The 16559-nt window shown below is 30.7% G+C and overlaps 1 non-coding gene across 1 annotated transcript; it reads left to right on the plus strand.

Moving 5' to 3' along the window:
- Positions 1-5239: 5239 nt before the first annotated feature.
- On the plus strand, positions 5240-5346 carry LOC128032682 (small nucleolar RNA R71). Its single transcript, XR_008188933.1, has one exon. It is a non-coding gene; the product is annotated as a small nucleolar RNA R71 (small nucleolar RNA).
- Positions 5347-16559: the final 11213 nt, after the last annotated feature.

Genomic DNA, 16559 nt, shown 5'->3' on the forward strand with positions numbered 1-16559 from the left:
ATAAAATGTAGAATAAATTGGAATTTGAAATGTAAGCTAATAATTGAGAAATTTTACACTCTAGATCAAGACCCTGTTGACTTACGTGGAAAAGAGAAAATTACAGAATAGTCCTAAACTTCTGTAACTATTACAATTCAGTCTAGGTGAGTTCGTTTGATTTTTAATTTAATATATATATATATATATATATATATGAATTGTATGATGATATGATATGAAAGAGTGGATATCAATTATTCTATTGATGATGTAAAGTTGTTTGGGAAAATGTTATTGAATTTTATTACTTGGGTTGGTTGAACGCGAGATAGAGTACAACTGAATGACGCGTGTTATACGAGGATAGGAGTGGAGATCGAAGTGGTGTGCTTTATATATTTTCCTGAGTAAACCGACGTTCAACATTTGTTGTGAACCCTCATGTTATACTACCTTAGTGCCGAGGCGTGTTATCAGTTGGATTAGCTCTCATGAGCGTTTGGCATGTTTTGGTTGGATTACTTGTGTACTCGTATCTGTAAGTCATTCATCAGGTCATAAAATATTGTCTTATAACTTGTTCAATGACTTTGAATGGCATGACATGTACTTTACATCTTGAATTGACTCCATTGTGGACATGTATGTTTTCCGAAAATTATTATTGAGCTTTGAATTGAACGATGTAATTCACCGATTTGAAATTGTGGATGACAAGAAACATAATTTTTTTTGTTGAATTATATTTGATTAAATTTTGATATTTAATTCGGTAAAATTTATTGTTTCTGTTAGTTGAAATAACTACGCTTCAATAAGCTTACTTGTGTTAATTTCTGTTTCTTGTAGATACTTTTGAGGGTTGGATGATCGGATCAACACTTAAGTCACACTATCCATCCAATTTCAATAGTTTTTGATTGTTTATTTTGGATTATATGGCATGTAATAGGCTTGTTATGTCATTACTTTTGTTTTGGTATGTAAAATATATAGAGTGTGCCTAAGTGCAAGTTGATAACATGAGCATCACTACAATGATCTTGGTGTTCATTTGGTAAATGTTCAGTTGATAACTTATTGTGATATATGAATGATGGAAGATGTATTTGGTACAAATTTTAGCATATGTATGATGAATATGTTATATTGAATTGTTGTGAATTGAGGTGCCTATAATAGGCATATTGGTTAGAAGTTTAAGTTAGGTGAATTGAAATGTTTTGGTTGATGATTTATATTTTTGTATAAGTGTGTATACTTATGGTACCATTGAGGGTACATTGGTTAGGCACGTAAGATGGTTGAATTAGCATGATTTGAGCATGTTTAATTGTATTTTGTATAGGTCTAATGGCTGGTAAACGAATTGTTTAGTGTCCAAGAAATCTTAAAATGGTAAACTTGATGTTTAAGGTTCATTTAGGTGCACACAGCCTGAGACATGGGCTGCCACACGGCCGTGTGTCACACATTGTCTGAGATACGGCCGTGTATTTCAAGTCAGTGAGTTACACGGGTAAAGACACAGGCTGGGACATGGTCATGTGTCCCAACTTTGAAAGTCACACGGTCTGGGGCGTTCCACATGGCTTGGCGACACGGCCTTGTGTCCCCTATTTTTGAAATTTTGTATATTTCCCTAAAATTTCTTGACTTGTTTCAAATTAGTCCCTGAGATTTTTAAGATTATTTATTTAGTCTCTTAAGCTTGATTTAAGCCTCATAAATGTAAGTTATTATTGTAATTCAATTACTTTGTGGTATTTGAGAAATTATATTGTAATGATCATGATTTTTACCTGTCATTCCCATTAACCTGTTGTATTCCGATGACAGATACGAGTTAGGAGTGTTACATTGTCATCATGGAAAAGTATTCATCTTCTTTAACATTGGGTAAGTTGAACAAATTATTAATGGACTTAGAAGTTAGGGATACCTTCTTCTTGCGAACAAGAACTTCAGTATATTCTGAATTAGTCAAATTGGCATAGAACTCTTGAACTAACTTCTCATCGGGAAACGATCGTGCATCACAAAAATAATTCCAATTGAGGACATCAATTGTCTTTTGAATCGGCAAAGGCATAACCATCTTATCATTGCTTTCCAAGTTGAAACCTTTTTCCGGCATCATAGGTTGATTCTTGAAGATGGAATGAAACCTTTCTTTCACTTCCTCATCTTGAATCACAATGGGATTTTAGGAAGAGGTCTTGAAAGATCTAGTTCTTTTACGAGACATGGTGATTTTTCTTGAAAAATAGACAAAATTGCGGCAATAGATGAAACAAGGTGTTTTACTCGGCGATAGGCGTGCAGCGGTAATAAGCTAGGGTTTTGCGATAATGAGAGGAATTTGAGGAGATTTTTCAGGATTTAGATGGATGGCTAAGAGGGTAAAGAATGAGTGGCTAGGGTTTAAGCTAATTGGTTGAAGGGTTGTGAAGAATATGGTGGTAGAGAGGGTTTATATAGTGATGAATTAGGGCTAACTTGTAACAAAAATTTAACTACTTAAGTGACTTGGGCGGCAAGTATAGATAGAGGGAAAAGTGGTGGCAAAAATTAGGGTTTTGGGGAACCCTTTTGGATGGCAATGTAGGTGAATTTCTCCTTTTTGCTGTTTCAGGCCTTGAGCCCGCGCTATATTTACAAACTAGGCTGGTTAAGATAAAATAAACTGATTAGTACTTAGGCCAAATTGACCCCCTTATTGAACATAAAATTAAAATTAAAAATTAAAAATTAAAATGGAAATGAAAATTTCTTTTGGGCTACTTAGAACATTTCTTCTTGAAAAATCACATTAAATTAAATTCCCAGGAAAGGTTAGAAGGGTCACAATTGGTCCTGCTTACGTTCCAATCTCGTTAGACAGAATTAATTGGAAGTATTAATTCAAGAAAAATAATTTATAAGCATGTCATTTATTCAAATGAGAAAGAAAAGAAAATAAACTGAAAATAAATTAATGACAGAGAGAGTGAATGGGACTCCTTTAATGTTATTGATGATTGTCATTGATAAAGGCAATGTCGAACGACCATTTATCATACCAACTGTATCCATCTAGAAAGAAAAAGTAATGTTGCCTATCAATTATATTCAATATTTGCTCAAAAAATAACAGTAGGAAATGGTCTTTCTGTTTCGCTTTGCTCGACTTTCTGTCATTCGTACACATCTGCCTACTCATGATGATCCTTAACGAAATCAACTCATTTTCTGTTATACCTTCTTTCTTTGGTACAAGTCCCACTCACTGAAAGTTATAGATGGGATTCATGATCCTTGCTTTTAACCATTGAGACTCAAGTTTCCCAGGATCAAATACTTGAGATTGAATTAAACTCTTTTGTCCTTTGACATATCCCTTTTCAATATTTGCAGTAGTCCACTCGATATCTTTCTTGTGTCTTTTCAAAATAGTTAAGTTTAACTCGAGTGACTCATCTCTTGATGGGTTGGGTTGCTTGTACTCTTGTGATGATAGCTCTAATGACTCGAATTGAACTTTTGAACTGAATTCTTCCAAGTTAGTTTCCAAACATGTATCATCCTTATCTCGATGTGAGGAGTCATATGAAATACCTTCCAATGGATCATTGGGGATGAATGGATCTTCCGTGGAGACAGTAAAATAATCGTTAACTTCATCAAGAGATCTTAGGGCTTTGAGTACATTAAAGGTTACTTGTTCATCTTGAACTTGCATGGTAAGTTTTCCTTTTTGTACATCGATTCTCGTTCTACAGGTTTCCAGGAAAGGTCTTCCTAGGATGATTGGTACTCTTTTATCTACTTCAAAATCTAAGATAATAAAGTCAGTAGGAAATATGAATTTATCAACACGAACCAAGACATCCTCGATCTTTCCTTCTGGGTATGCTAAATATTGATCCGCCAATTACAGTGTAATTGTAGTTGGTTTGGCCTTACCAATACCTAATTGTTTAAACACAGATGTAGGCATTAAGTTGATACTCAATCCCAAATCGCACAAAGCCTTACCATAATAAGATTCTCTAATATTGCAAGGTATGATGAAACTTCCTGGATCCTCCAACTGAGGAGGCAACTTGCTTTTATGAAAAAATAGGCTACATTCTGTAGTCAGGGCTACAGTTTCAAATTCCTGAAACCTTCTCTTTTTAGATAAAAATTCCTTCATAGTTTTTGCATAGTTCGACATTTGCTCCGAATCTTCTACCAACGAGATGTTGATAAGTAGTGTTTCAACACATTCAACATTCTCTTAAATTGTGTATCCTATTTATGTTACTAGAGTCTTTAAGGATATGGAGGTTGTGGAACTTTGGCTTGGATTGGAAAGCTCTTCCAAGGTAATATTTCTGCATCTAATGAAGAGATTAGCTTATCAAAATTCACTAGTTTAGATTTTACCTTTTTAGAATTTGTAGAATTTGGCTTCTCTAGGTTGATTTTCCTCTTTCTAGGGAGGTTCAACTTCAACCTCAACCTTATTGGGTTCAAAAGTTCTTCTACTTCGTAAATTGTCTGCTTTGCAATTCTCCTTGCTCGGTTTTCTTAGGTTCTTCATATCACTGGGCAAAGCTCCTTGTGGTCTATTTTGAAGTTCGTTGGCTAGCTACCCCAGCTAGTTCTCCAAATTTCTCAAAGTTGAATCATTCTTCGCCATGTATGCTCTTAATAAGTTCTCAAGATTATTAGAAGACTCAGCTGGTAGATGATTTTCTGTGCTGCTTGGTACAACACCTTCGGGTTTGCTTTTAAGCTCATTAGCTAATTGTCCCACTTGATTTTCCAGATTCTCCAATATTGTTGCTTGGCCTTGAATCAAGGCATCATTTTTTAACAATGTATGCTTTCAACAAATTCTCTAAATTATTTGAAGGTTCAACTTGCGGTAGGTTTTGAACTTGGTGATTAAAACCAAGAGGTTGATTTGATCTATACTAGTAGTAGATTGGTGGCTAAGTTGCAACATGATTTAAACCGTTAGTAGTAAACTATTTCAAGATTAAGAGATAGATGATACCTGAGCTGAGAGTGAAGTAAGGACGTTTACTTCATGCACTTCAGCTACTCATGTTCCTAAAGCTGCTTGATTTGTCAGCCACTGGTAATTATTACTGGCTATTCTCTCGATGATTTCATAAGCCTCATTATAGGACTTTGATAAGAGAGAACCATTCCCAGAAGCATCTACCACCAATCTTGTGTGTATGTTGAGACCATTATAGAATGTCTCCAACTGGATACAATGTTGAATCCTGTGATGAGGGCATCTACGTAGTAACTCATTGAATCTTTCCCACGCCTCATATAAGGACTTGTCATCCAGTTGTTGAAAAGTGGTGATCTCATTCCGCAACTTAACATTTTTGCTAGGTAGGAAATACTTTACCAGAAAGCATTCAACTAATTCTTGCCAAGTAGAAATTGAGTTGAATGGTAATGAATTAAGCCATACTCGTGCTTGATTTCGAAACGAGTATGGAAACAACTTCAACCTTAATGTGTCTTCAGTTACACCGACGATCTTGAAGGAACCGCTCACCTCCATAAATAATCGAAGGTGAAAATGTGGATCTTCTGTGGGAATTCCATTGGCCTATTGTTTGAAGCATATAAAACATCACAGGCTTCAATTCAAACTACGGTGCCTCAATCATCTGTCTCATAATTCCTGGATTTAGTTTGTTAAGAAGTGGCACAACATACTGTCTTATGGGTCGATGCCTATCATCAGCAATAAGGATTGGATTTCGAGCATTAGCGGCTCTATTCCCTTGATCATCATTTTGATTCTCAAGGTCCATTTCTGCGGCTTGTCTCTGGGCTAATCTTTCTCATTTTCTTTTTCTAAATGCTCATTCCGTTTTAGAGTCTACAAGGAGTAAATTGATAATTCGATCTATGCTCATGATGACCTAAAAAGAAAATCAGAAAAAAACTAAAGAATAAAGAATAAAATAATAATAAAGGGAAAGAGAAAAAATTAAAAAAATTATTAGCAAAGTTAGAAATTAAATAAAAATAAAATAAAAACCAAATTGCAAAGAATAAATGCACAAAAAATTGATTAAGGCAACAGTCCCCGAAAATGGAGCCAAAAACTTGTAACAAGAAATATGCACAAGTGTACACAGTCGTTCAAGTAATATGTAAGTAAGATGAGTTATATCTCCGCAGGGACTGTATAAGCTTAACCGATTAATTGCAAAATTATAATTAACAATTTGATGTAAAAACTCAAGAATTTGGATGGTGATGATTAAACTAAGTAAAATTAACTAGATGCAAAGATTGATCCCTATGCAAATCTAATCTAGATGCAATTTACCTAAATGTATGAATGAATGGCTTTAGCAACAAAAAAAACATTAAATGGTCTAGGATAATTATATTAATCAATTCAATTTACATTATCATTCTTAACAATGTTCAAAAATACTTCCACGGAAACTTGATATTTCATGAGTTTGGAAACCAAATTAAGTCCTTTTAGAATCTTTTACTTAGCTAAATATGAATTTTACCAATCATATTAACTAAGGGTTTCTTAGCATTTATGTAAGGTCACAAGAACATTTACGTTTGCAACAATTTAATTACATAAGCTTAAAAACTATGGAAGATAATAAAGCTAACTAAAGATATTATGAACCTTAACTTAGTCGGGTTTAAGGATCTAAATTAAGCATTGCACTTTTCAATTATGTGTCTACTAGCCGTCGTTTGGTTAGGATCACTCAGCTAATCTGAGTGCACCCAATCACATATGAATGAAATGCATCATGATATTAATTGAAAACATGATTGATTGAGGCAAAAAACATGTTAAACGTGGATAAAATAGATCTTGTTGAATTAACGTAACCATCCTAGCAAATATGATTTAAAATATCATCGTTGATGTCAAAAACAATAAACTCAAAGCAAACATAATAAAAATAAATAATAAGAGGAAAGAGTAAACTCTATTCAGTTTAGCAGCCTTTCGAATCTATTCTGACTGATTCAGTTCAGCACCTTTTCGAATCTATTCTAACTGATGTGCTCTTCCATTTTGCTCGATGCTTTTTTTGCCGAAGGTGGCCGACCAAAAAATGCTTTTGACATAGCTTTTGTGGCAAAAGGATGGATAGGAGATGGGCGGCTATGCAGGGGAAGGAAAAGGGAAATAAAATGAGGAGAAAATGCTAATGAGAGAAGAGAAATGAGTTGTGAGGGATGATGGATTAAGGGATTGGTGAATGATATTTATAGGTGAAGGTAAGGGGTAGAGTTAGCTAAAAATTGATTCAAAATTCCTATATTTCAAGGAGAAGGGGATGACTTAGTCTCCTCAATTTGAATTCAAACCATGGCTGTTAATAGCCATATGGTGGAGGGTTTCAACAACAAAGAAGTTGGGCTGATTTCTAATTATTTTCCAATCATAAGGACCTTCAATTAAATACCCCAAAGCTTGCTTTTGGGCTGCCATCTACTTGTGTTGAAACTGGGCTTTAGTTCCCCCTTGTTGGACAGTTTCTCAATCCAATAATTTAGCAGACATGTCCATCTTTTAGCACCTCTTTTACTAGGTCAAATTATCAACCTCATGACCCAAATTGCATGGTCTTGCTATCTACATGAATTTATTTGTGCATGTCCATGTTTCATTCACATTAATCACATCTTCAATGGCCCTCCTACATAGCGAAAAATCACATATTATTAAATTAACATGAAAGAATATAAAATATGTACAAAAATAATGTAATTAAACACAATTTCACATACTTTAGAAATTCATGCCCAATATTACTAATGAAGTAAAATTCATTTATTTTAATAACAATTACTCAAGATAAACGTAATTATTAAGTAAAAGATGGTAAAATATATAGAAAAACTCTATATAATTTCGAAGTTTCAGCTACACACATGTGATACATGAGCTTATATATTATTTTGATTGCATAAAAAATGCAATCGACATCTAACTTTAGTGGTGTTAGTTTAATATTTCTCTAAAGAATTAGTTTTGATGACAATTATTAGAAAGAAGATTGCTTCTCATTCTATAATATAATCATATAAATTCTCATCAAATTATCTTACATCATCATTGACTCGGGATTGTCTAATCACCATACCAACAATATGAACTTCTTTTCACTATCTTATATGTCAATGATATAAGTGTAATATATTCCTTCGGGGAATAGATATAATACAAATACATGAGTATCTCATGTTATTTCTATCTATAGCTTTAGTGTATAACACATAAAGATTTCCTTCAACAAATATCTTTTGATCTGAAAAATAGTATTATGTTTTACAAATTTTGCATCACAAGAAGGTAAAATATTAGTTTTTAAAAGCTTTTAAAATTTGATACAATATTAGCTCTTCAGAGCATGTAATCATTTTATTATATAACCTTAATAAATGCTTAATTTATTTTAAATAATATACACTTCGCACTTCTTTTCAACATGAATGATGAAAATTTCTTATATTTAAAAACTTTATTTATTCATATAAAAATAAAATGAATAGGTACAAATAAAACATATATTAAACATAAATAATAAATTCATGTTACTAATAAATCACTATGGTTAGATAATATATATTTTTATATATATGTCATAACACAACAAAATACAAAATATTATAAGGTCAAATTAAGGTAACTTTACACTTTCTAACCTCTACCTCAATCATGAAACTATCCAGATAGGGTGAATATCCCAAAGTTCATGACAACTAAGTATTTTCCACATTTTCTATTATTCAAAAGACTATATAGTTTTATGATTAAACTGTGGCATGAGACTTAGGTCTTGGTTTATGTTGCTTGCATGACATTTAATTTGATGAAATAGGGATTTTAGTTATTTATGCATGAGATATAGTTTTTATTAAAACCGAGTTAAATATTAGTTTTTCCTGCTAGGTTTTAATGAAAATTTGAGCAATAAATAAATTAAAAATTAATTAGCTTTTCAAAGGTAATCACCGTTACAAAAAAAATGTTAAACTTAATTGATTTTTTTAACTCATGATTTTTCGGAAATAGGCTAAGTTTTCTTTTAAGATAAACAAATATTTAAAAATGACTGTTTTATAAACCCCGATTACTTATTGGGCCATTTTGGTGGTCAATGTAATCTTCTAAATTCGAACCTAACGTCTAGGTCGAGTTGAAGAGGTTACATTTGGAGTTTTATAAATTCATAGAGTTACGAATAGATAATTATATAAATTGAACTTCTTAATAGAAATCAAATCAAATTTCAAGACAAGCTGATTAGATTGACTTAGGTTACCATGAATGAGAAGTAATGATTATAACCATCTTTTGTGATGAAAAGAAAGAGATCATCCCTAAGCAAATATCAAGTAGCCGTTGATTCTAATGATTCTTAAACCAAACAATTAAATTTCTATGCTTGGATATCAACAAAATTTTGACACAAATTAAGAACATATTAATCATCCTTGTATGCATGGTCAGCTTTAGCATCATAGTAAAAAAAATCATCTTTTGCTGAAAAATTATCCTCCATTTCATCATTTTAGGATAAAGAAATTTGTCTCAATATTGTTTCTTTTTTTTTAATGGATGCTTTGATAAATTTTACTAGATGGTTGAACATACAATAGGTACGTGACCAATACATTTTTATATCACGTTGGTAGCATGAATTTTCAATAATCATCGAATATTTTGACCATCATTTTCTTGTTTTTCTTTATTATTATTTTTCTAGTGGTTAGAAGTACCACTATTATAACCACCATGATAACAATTATTAATATGTCTCCAACCACATCCTTAATTACAATGACAACCACAATCTCTATATTTTGATTTTTCATAACTATTATGCATTGTTACATTCACTTAAGGAAAAGAAGCATTTTTCACTAGAAGGCATGGGATCATTTCAAAGTACTTTTAAAGCTTTTTTCACAATATTGTCTACAGAGCACATTAGATATTTCAATCATAACAAACTTTAGAGAATATTATTATTTTCTAATAGTCAAATCATTCTTTCAAATTAGTACACAATTCAAGAGTCAAGAGTATCTTTTGCAATTAGATATTCTAGTTTTAATCCTTCATGTAGATGATGTTGGACAAAAACAACGGTTTTTGTTTTGTCTATATAAAAGTCAAATTTGTTTATACTCACAAATCATGTGTGGCTCTATTAGAAATAATCTAATAGGCAACTTAGTACATTTGGTAAAGGTCACCAAATAAAATAATATTTGAAAATGGCTAATATTTTTAATCATATCAATGACATATGTTATGAAAGATATACATATTTTAGCAAAAATATTAAAGTTGTTGATACGTCAATCTTATTTAAAGTCTTAGATCATATACAAGCATACCATGAAATATATAAAAAATTAAATTCATAATTAAATACGAAAAAAATGAGCATCATTTTTAACTTTTTTTTCATTAAGAATATTAAAACCTCAAAATCTTTCAAGCATTCAAAGAAAATGTAACCTCCCAAACTCAACTTATACATTATGATCGAATTGTGAAGGTCATGTCGGACAACCAAAACAACAAGACTACTCTATTGTTGGTTAAAAACCTTACAAACGCACTCTTTTAATAAAACTGAAATCACCTTTGTTAATTAGGGAAAACATTAATTAATTAGCCCAATCTTTATTAAGTCAAGTTAGTAGTACTGGCGTGGTTTAACAAAAACTCTTTGCCCATCTTTGCTTTTGAAAAAAAATAACTTTGTTTAACTTAATAGTAGCGGAAAAACAAAATCGATTTAGAAACCCAATTATTAATTAAGCCAAGTAACTTTCTTAATACATTTTCAGTATATAATAAATAATCAATCTCATGTATGAAACTAAGCATGCATGAAAAATCCCCAAAACAAAAACAGTCCCAAACCACAATTCAAATAACTTTAGAATCCAAAACCTGAATATATTTAGGGCATTTTGAATAAAATAAAAATGAAAATAATAGTTTGAAATAGGGTCTGAATTTCATCGTACGTCCGCATGCCAAACCTGTTCCTAATTTTGTTCATTACCTGAGAAGTTGAGGTAATGAGGTGAGCTTAACAAGCTCAGTGTGAGTCTAACAAATAAGCATTTAGCATACATCCAAGCATTTTCATAAGAAAAAAAATTATGTTTATTTTATTAAATGAATCCAAATATCACAATCGAAAAATTCTAGCAATATTTTAATGAACCATGATCATGACACAATACACATGAGAGTTCCTACCCCAACCATCCACTACACACCACAAGTTCCCAGAACTCGTCTACTGAACTCCAACGAATGTGAGCAAAGCTCAATGTGGTAAAACCACCGAATAATCATAAATGCAGAAAATCTATCAAATAACGAATAACGCAATAAAATCGCGAATCTCCTCAGTACTCCAGGTGCACTGCACTGATTACAAATAAATGTGGACTTAATATGCTATTCATACTCCACGGAACTCCTTCGTCAACCACAATGATAACCCACCCCAATGCACATGCAATATGTCATACAATCTCATACATAGTCATAATTCAATACTTTCTTAATTTATTGACATGTTCAACATGCCCTCGAATTATCAAATACTTTCAGTGAACAGGATCGTGGATCCCAATTTTGGTGCAGTGCACTGATTACAAATAAATGTGGACTTAATATACCGTTCTTACTCCACGGAACTCCTTCATCAACCACAATGATAACCCACCCCAATGCACATGCAACATGCAATACAATCTCATACATAGTCATAATTCAATACTTTCTCAATTTATTGACATGTTCAACATGCCCTCGAATTATCAAATACTTTCAGTGAACAGGATCGTGGATCCCAATTTTTATTTACCATTAAGGTGGTATCATTCAACAAATCACAATTTCACATATTCTTACAAAAATTTTCTGTGTACATGTATAGCAATCTTTCAAGCATTTCATAGCAAATTACCTGTACAAATATATCATGCATAAGCTTCATTTTTCATTTAGAATCATGTTATACATACAACCAATCATACATCAAATTAACCAATCTTTCACAATAATATCAATCATGCAATCATTTAGTCAAACTAGCAACTTTACTAACATGCCAAATAGTTAGGGCTGGAAACGTACTTGGTTTGGCCACTTACAAGTTAAATTACTTAGCTATTTAGCCAAGCCCGATCAGCAAGCTAAATCATCAAATATATCATTAAAATCATTATTAACATTCAAGTTTTTGAGTTAGGACTCACACCTTATTTTTCGCCTTTCTGCAGCACACTTGTAAATCTCGCGATTTCTCTAATAAGCTTTAAAATTAAATTAAACTAAAAATTAGTATTAAACTCGATTATTACACCTACCAAATAGCTCCCAAATACCCACTTATGGGTTCAATCCAATCTTTACAATTATAACTATTTTTTGAATCAAAACTAATTAGATTTCTCACACTAATTTAATACGGACTGTACGCGCGAACGTCTTTCAGCTTCACTGTTAGTTTGGGGCATTTAAGTCGGCACATAGCACATTTAAATACTTTAAAATCAGTAGCTAATCCATGATTAAAATTCTTTATTTGATCAATTAAGAATATTTCCTCAATATCTAAATCGAAACTATAAACTAGCTTACAATCAACCACACATACGCTTCTTGAATTGACAATTTGAATTGTCGATTGATTAAGATTTATTTTCCCTAATTAACACATAATTAAAGGCTGATTAGGAGGGGTTCAAGAAACCAAAGGTAATGCTAAAAAAAGATGGGAAAACTTAAAGAAGCAACAACACCCTTCTTGCCCATAAGCATACGCACCACCACCAATGGTGGGCAAATTGATTTAAAACCACCTTTAAGATCACTTAGAAAGCTAAAAAAAATTCCATTTTAAATATTTAAAAATCCCTCAAATTCTAGATCTAGAAGTTTGAGTTTTTAACTCACAATATTCATCAAGAAATTGAGAGAAAAGAACTTACACAAACTAGGTGATAGGGATGGCACCTTTAAGATCACTTAGAAAGCTAAAAAAAATTCCATTTTAAATATTTAAAAATCCCTCAAATTCTAGATCTAGAAGTTTGAGTTTTTAACTCACAATATTCATCAAGAAATTGAGAGAAAAGAACTTACACAAACTAGGTGATAGGGATGGCAATGACACTTATTGGCAAGAATGAGAGTTGATCTTGGAGGTCCAAAATTTCAGATTTGGTGCTGGAAAATTAAGGGGAAAATGGCAACAAGGTTGTGAGAAAGATGATGCAAGATCTTGTGGCAAAAAGAAAAGAAAAAGAGATGATGATGTAAGGGTTAGGGCGACGACGATAAGGAAGGGAGAAAGAAAAATTGAAAAGAGAAGAGGAAAGAAGAAGGGAGGGACGACTAGGTTGGACAAAAATGGGATTAAAGGCTGATCAATTTGTTTAAAAATAATATTTAAACCTAGGTCTATAAGGGTATGGATGACACACATATTAAAAAAACAAGGGATATTGCAAGAGAAAGGATGTGAACTTGGGACCTTAATTTAACTATCATGCTTTCATAACTATCAACCAACCCTTGTACTATTCCCTTATTTTTGAAATAATTTTGCATTCTTATTAATCTAAAATTTGGGATGTTACAGAAAATCACATACCTTAGAATTGTTGCTTCAACAAGGACTTTATACATCTAGATTACTTGTTCTCTTATGGAATATTGAATACTATAGACTAAGCTCAGATCGATAATGCGTTATGAAATAATGAAAGGAAAAACAAACTAAAGAGAAAATATAAATACAAAGAGGTAATACAATAGAAAGATAAAGAAGAGAACTTTTATTTCATTCATTGTGTATATATACAAGCGATGTACATGCCTCTATTTATAGACCTTTTAACATGATGCAATCCCTTAAATTACAAAGAATAAATAAATGTTTAATTACAATATAAAACCATCATATTTCCATTGGGGTTACTACAATGAGTGTTACAACTTTAAAAGTTATGGACTTCCATAATAAAGTAATATTTATAACATTTTATTTATAATTACTAGAAATTTGATGCATGAGATTAATATTGTATATGTCAATATATAGGGTTTTAATTATTATTTGATATGTTAAGTTATTATTTGATATTTAATACTTTTACTACTATTTGATTTTGACAATACTTAAATGTAAATGATTGATATCATTGAATATATTAGTATAAATTAAAATAATAAAATAAAATATTTTATAATTAAATATTTTAATTAAATAAATCTAATTTTATATATAAATATGATAATAACTGAATCAAGTCAAAATATTTTTTTATATAATTAATAGAAATTTGATATGTGAGATTAACATTATATATATAAAAGGAATATCAGTATATTAGGACTTATTATTATTATTTGATGTGTATAGTTTATTATTATTATTTGATGTGTTCAGTTTTTATTATTATCTAATACTAGAATTTGTCCTCGCTATGCTGGGGTTTTTATTTTATTTTATTTGTATAATTTGTATTTAATTAATAATAAAATTAATTTCAAAATAAATTTTAAAATTTATAATTATTTGGTGTTAATCCCTTTATTATGCTCAAATTTAGAATTAAGCCCTATACTTTAATTTTAATAGAATTTCATCCATTTACTTTTCCAATGTTATTAATTATTTGAAATAGTTAACACTTTTAACTATGCCAAATAAAATAATGTAGTATATGTGTTTTTCCTTCTTAAAATCATCACTTTTAATTAAATCATGGCTTAATCACCTTCTAACTAATCATATTAACATAGATTTTTTTATCGGAATGAGTATGTTTAAGAAAAACCCACCTCAACATTTTAAATGAAATTATTAACCACGTTAATTATTTGGACTAACTATATCATTGTTTCATCACCTTATAAATAATCATACTTACAAATATATTTTCTTTGTTGGTACGAGTATATATAAGGAAAATTCACTTCAAAATTTTAACTGAAATGATTAATTGTGTTAATTAATTAGATTAACTAATTATATTATTGTAACAATCTATTTTTCAATGGTGTTGGAAACGGTGGTTTCGGGCCTACAAATCTGACGAGTGAGTCCGTAAATTAATATTTTATAGTTAAATATAGAATTACGTTTAAATTTGATTTAATGATTTATTGTTAATTGAACGAATAATTAGGTTCAAGTAGTATATCTTTAGAGTCAAGTGGTTTTAGAAAATGAGGTATTGGGACCTTCTTTCTAAAAATCGAGGCTGTAAATATTTAATAAAATATTTACGGAATGTTATTAATGTCGTATTAAAATTTAGTTAAGATATTTTGACTTTTAGATAGTAAATTAATATAAAAGAACTAAATCGTAAAAGTCACAAAAGTTTACTTTTATTAGATAAAGGTGTTAAAGGCTAAATTAACAAGGGTTTAAGTGGAAATTCCACCATTTTTTAGTGGCATGCCCAGTTAGTATAGTTTATATAGTTTATGGGTGAATAAATGTGTCAATATTAATAAAATATTAAAATAAGTTAAGAAAACTAAAGCAACAATAAAATAAAAAGAAACATATCACTTTCAACTTTTTATGGTTTATCTTCCTCCAACCGAAACTCCATTTTTGGAGACAAAGGAAGTTACGCCAACTCTTCTCCATGCATGCTTGTGGTTGTGGTTTTGTGGTTTGTTTTTAGTGATTTTTATATTCTTGTAGCCGTATTAGCTTAATTTAATTAACCTGCGGGTTAGTTTGTTAAATTGTTAAAAGTTGAGGGATTTTCCATGAATGAATTGGGAGTATTTGTGATCTTGGTTGATAAATTAGTAAGCTTGATTGTTAAGTAGAAGCCATTTGTTAAGTGATTTTTGATAATTTTAATGTTTAGGGATTTATTTGTGAAAATAGTAAAATTTAAGGTAAATATTGTGAAATGGTGGTAAAAATGGGTTGATTATAAGCCCTATGAAAATTGGCTAGCATGAACTTTAATTACAAGTGGTTAAATTATTCGGGTTTAGGGACTAAATTGCATAAAAGGTAAAACCTTAGGGGTAATTTTATAAATTTCCTATTTTTAAGGGTTATAAGTTTAATTAGTTATTTTTAAGTTTTTGAATGGTTTAATTGAATGAAAATTATTATTTAGATAAAGAAACGAGCCAAATAGATCTAAACCAAGGGAAAAGTTAAAGTGTCAGATTAGTAGGCGGCTTCGTTTTTACAACTATTTTTGTCAATGTAAGTTCGTGTTTCATTTTAAAATATTAAATTTGAATTTATACGATTAATTATATACGTGTTTATGAAATTGTTTATTTGATTGATTTAAATTGAAAAAAGAAGAAGAAATGATTGTGATTGAAATATCTCATGGTATTATACTCGAAAAGGAAAATACCATGGTTGAAAGACACCATGGCACTACATTCAGAATTTTTGAATACTTGAAAATGTTGAAAAGGAAGTTACCCGAAAGGGATAACACATGAAAAGGTTGAAAAAGAAATATCCGAAAAGGATATCAAATGAAAA

The sequence above is a fragment of the Gossypium raimondii genome, chromosome 1, assembly GCF_025698545.1.
Source record: "Gossypium raimondii isolate GPD5lz chromosome 1, ASM2569854v1, whole genome shotgun sequence".
Taxonomy (NCBI): domain Eukaryota; kingdom Viridiplantae; phylum Streptophyta; class Magnoliopsida; order Malvales; family Malvaceae; genus Gossypium; species Gossypium raimondii.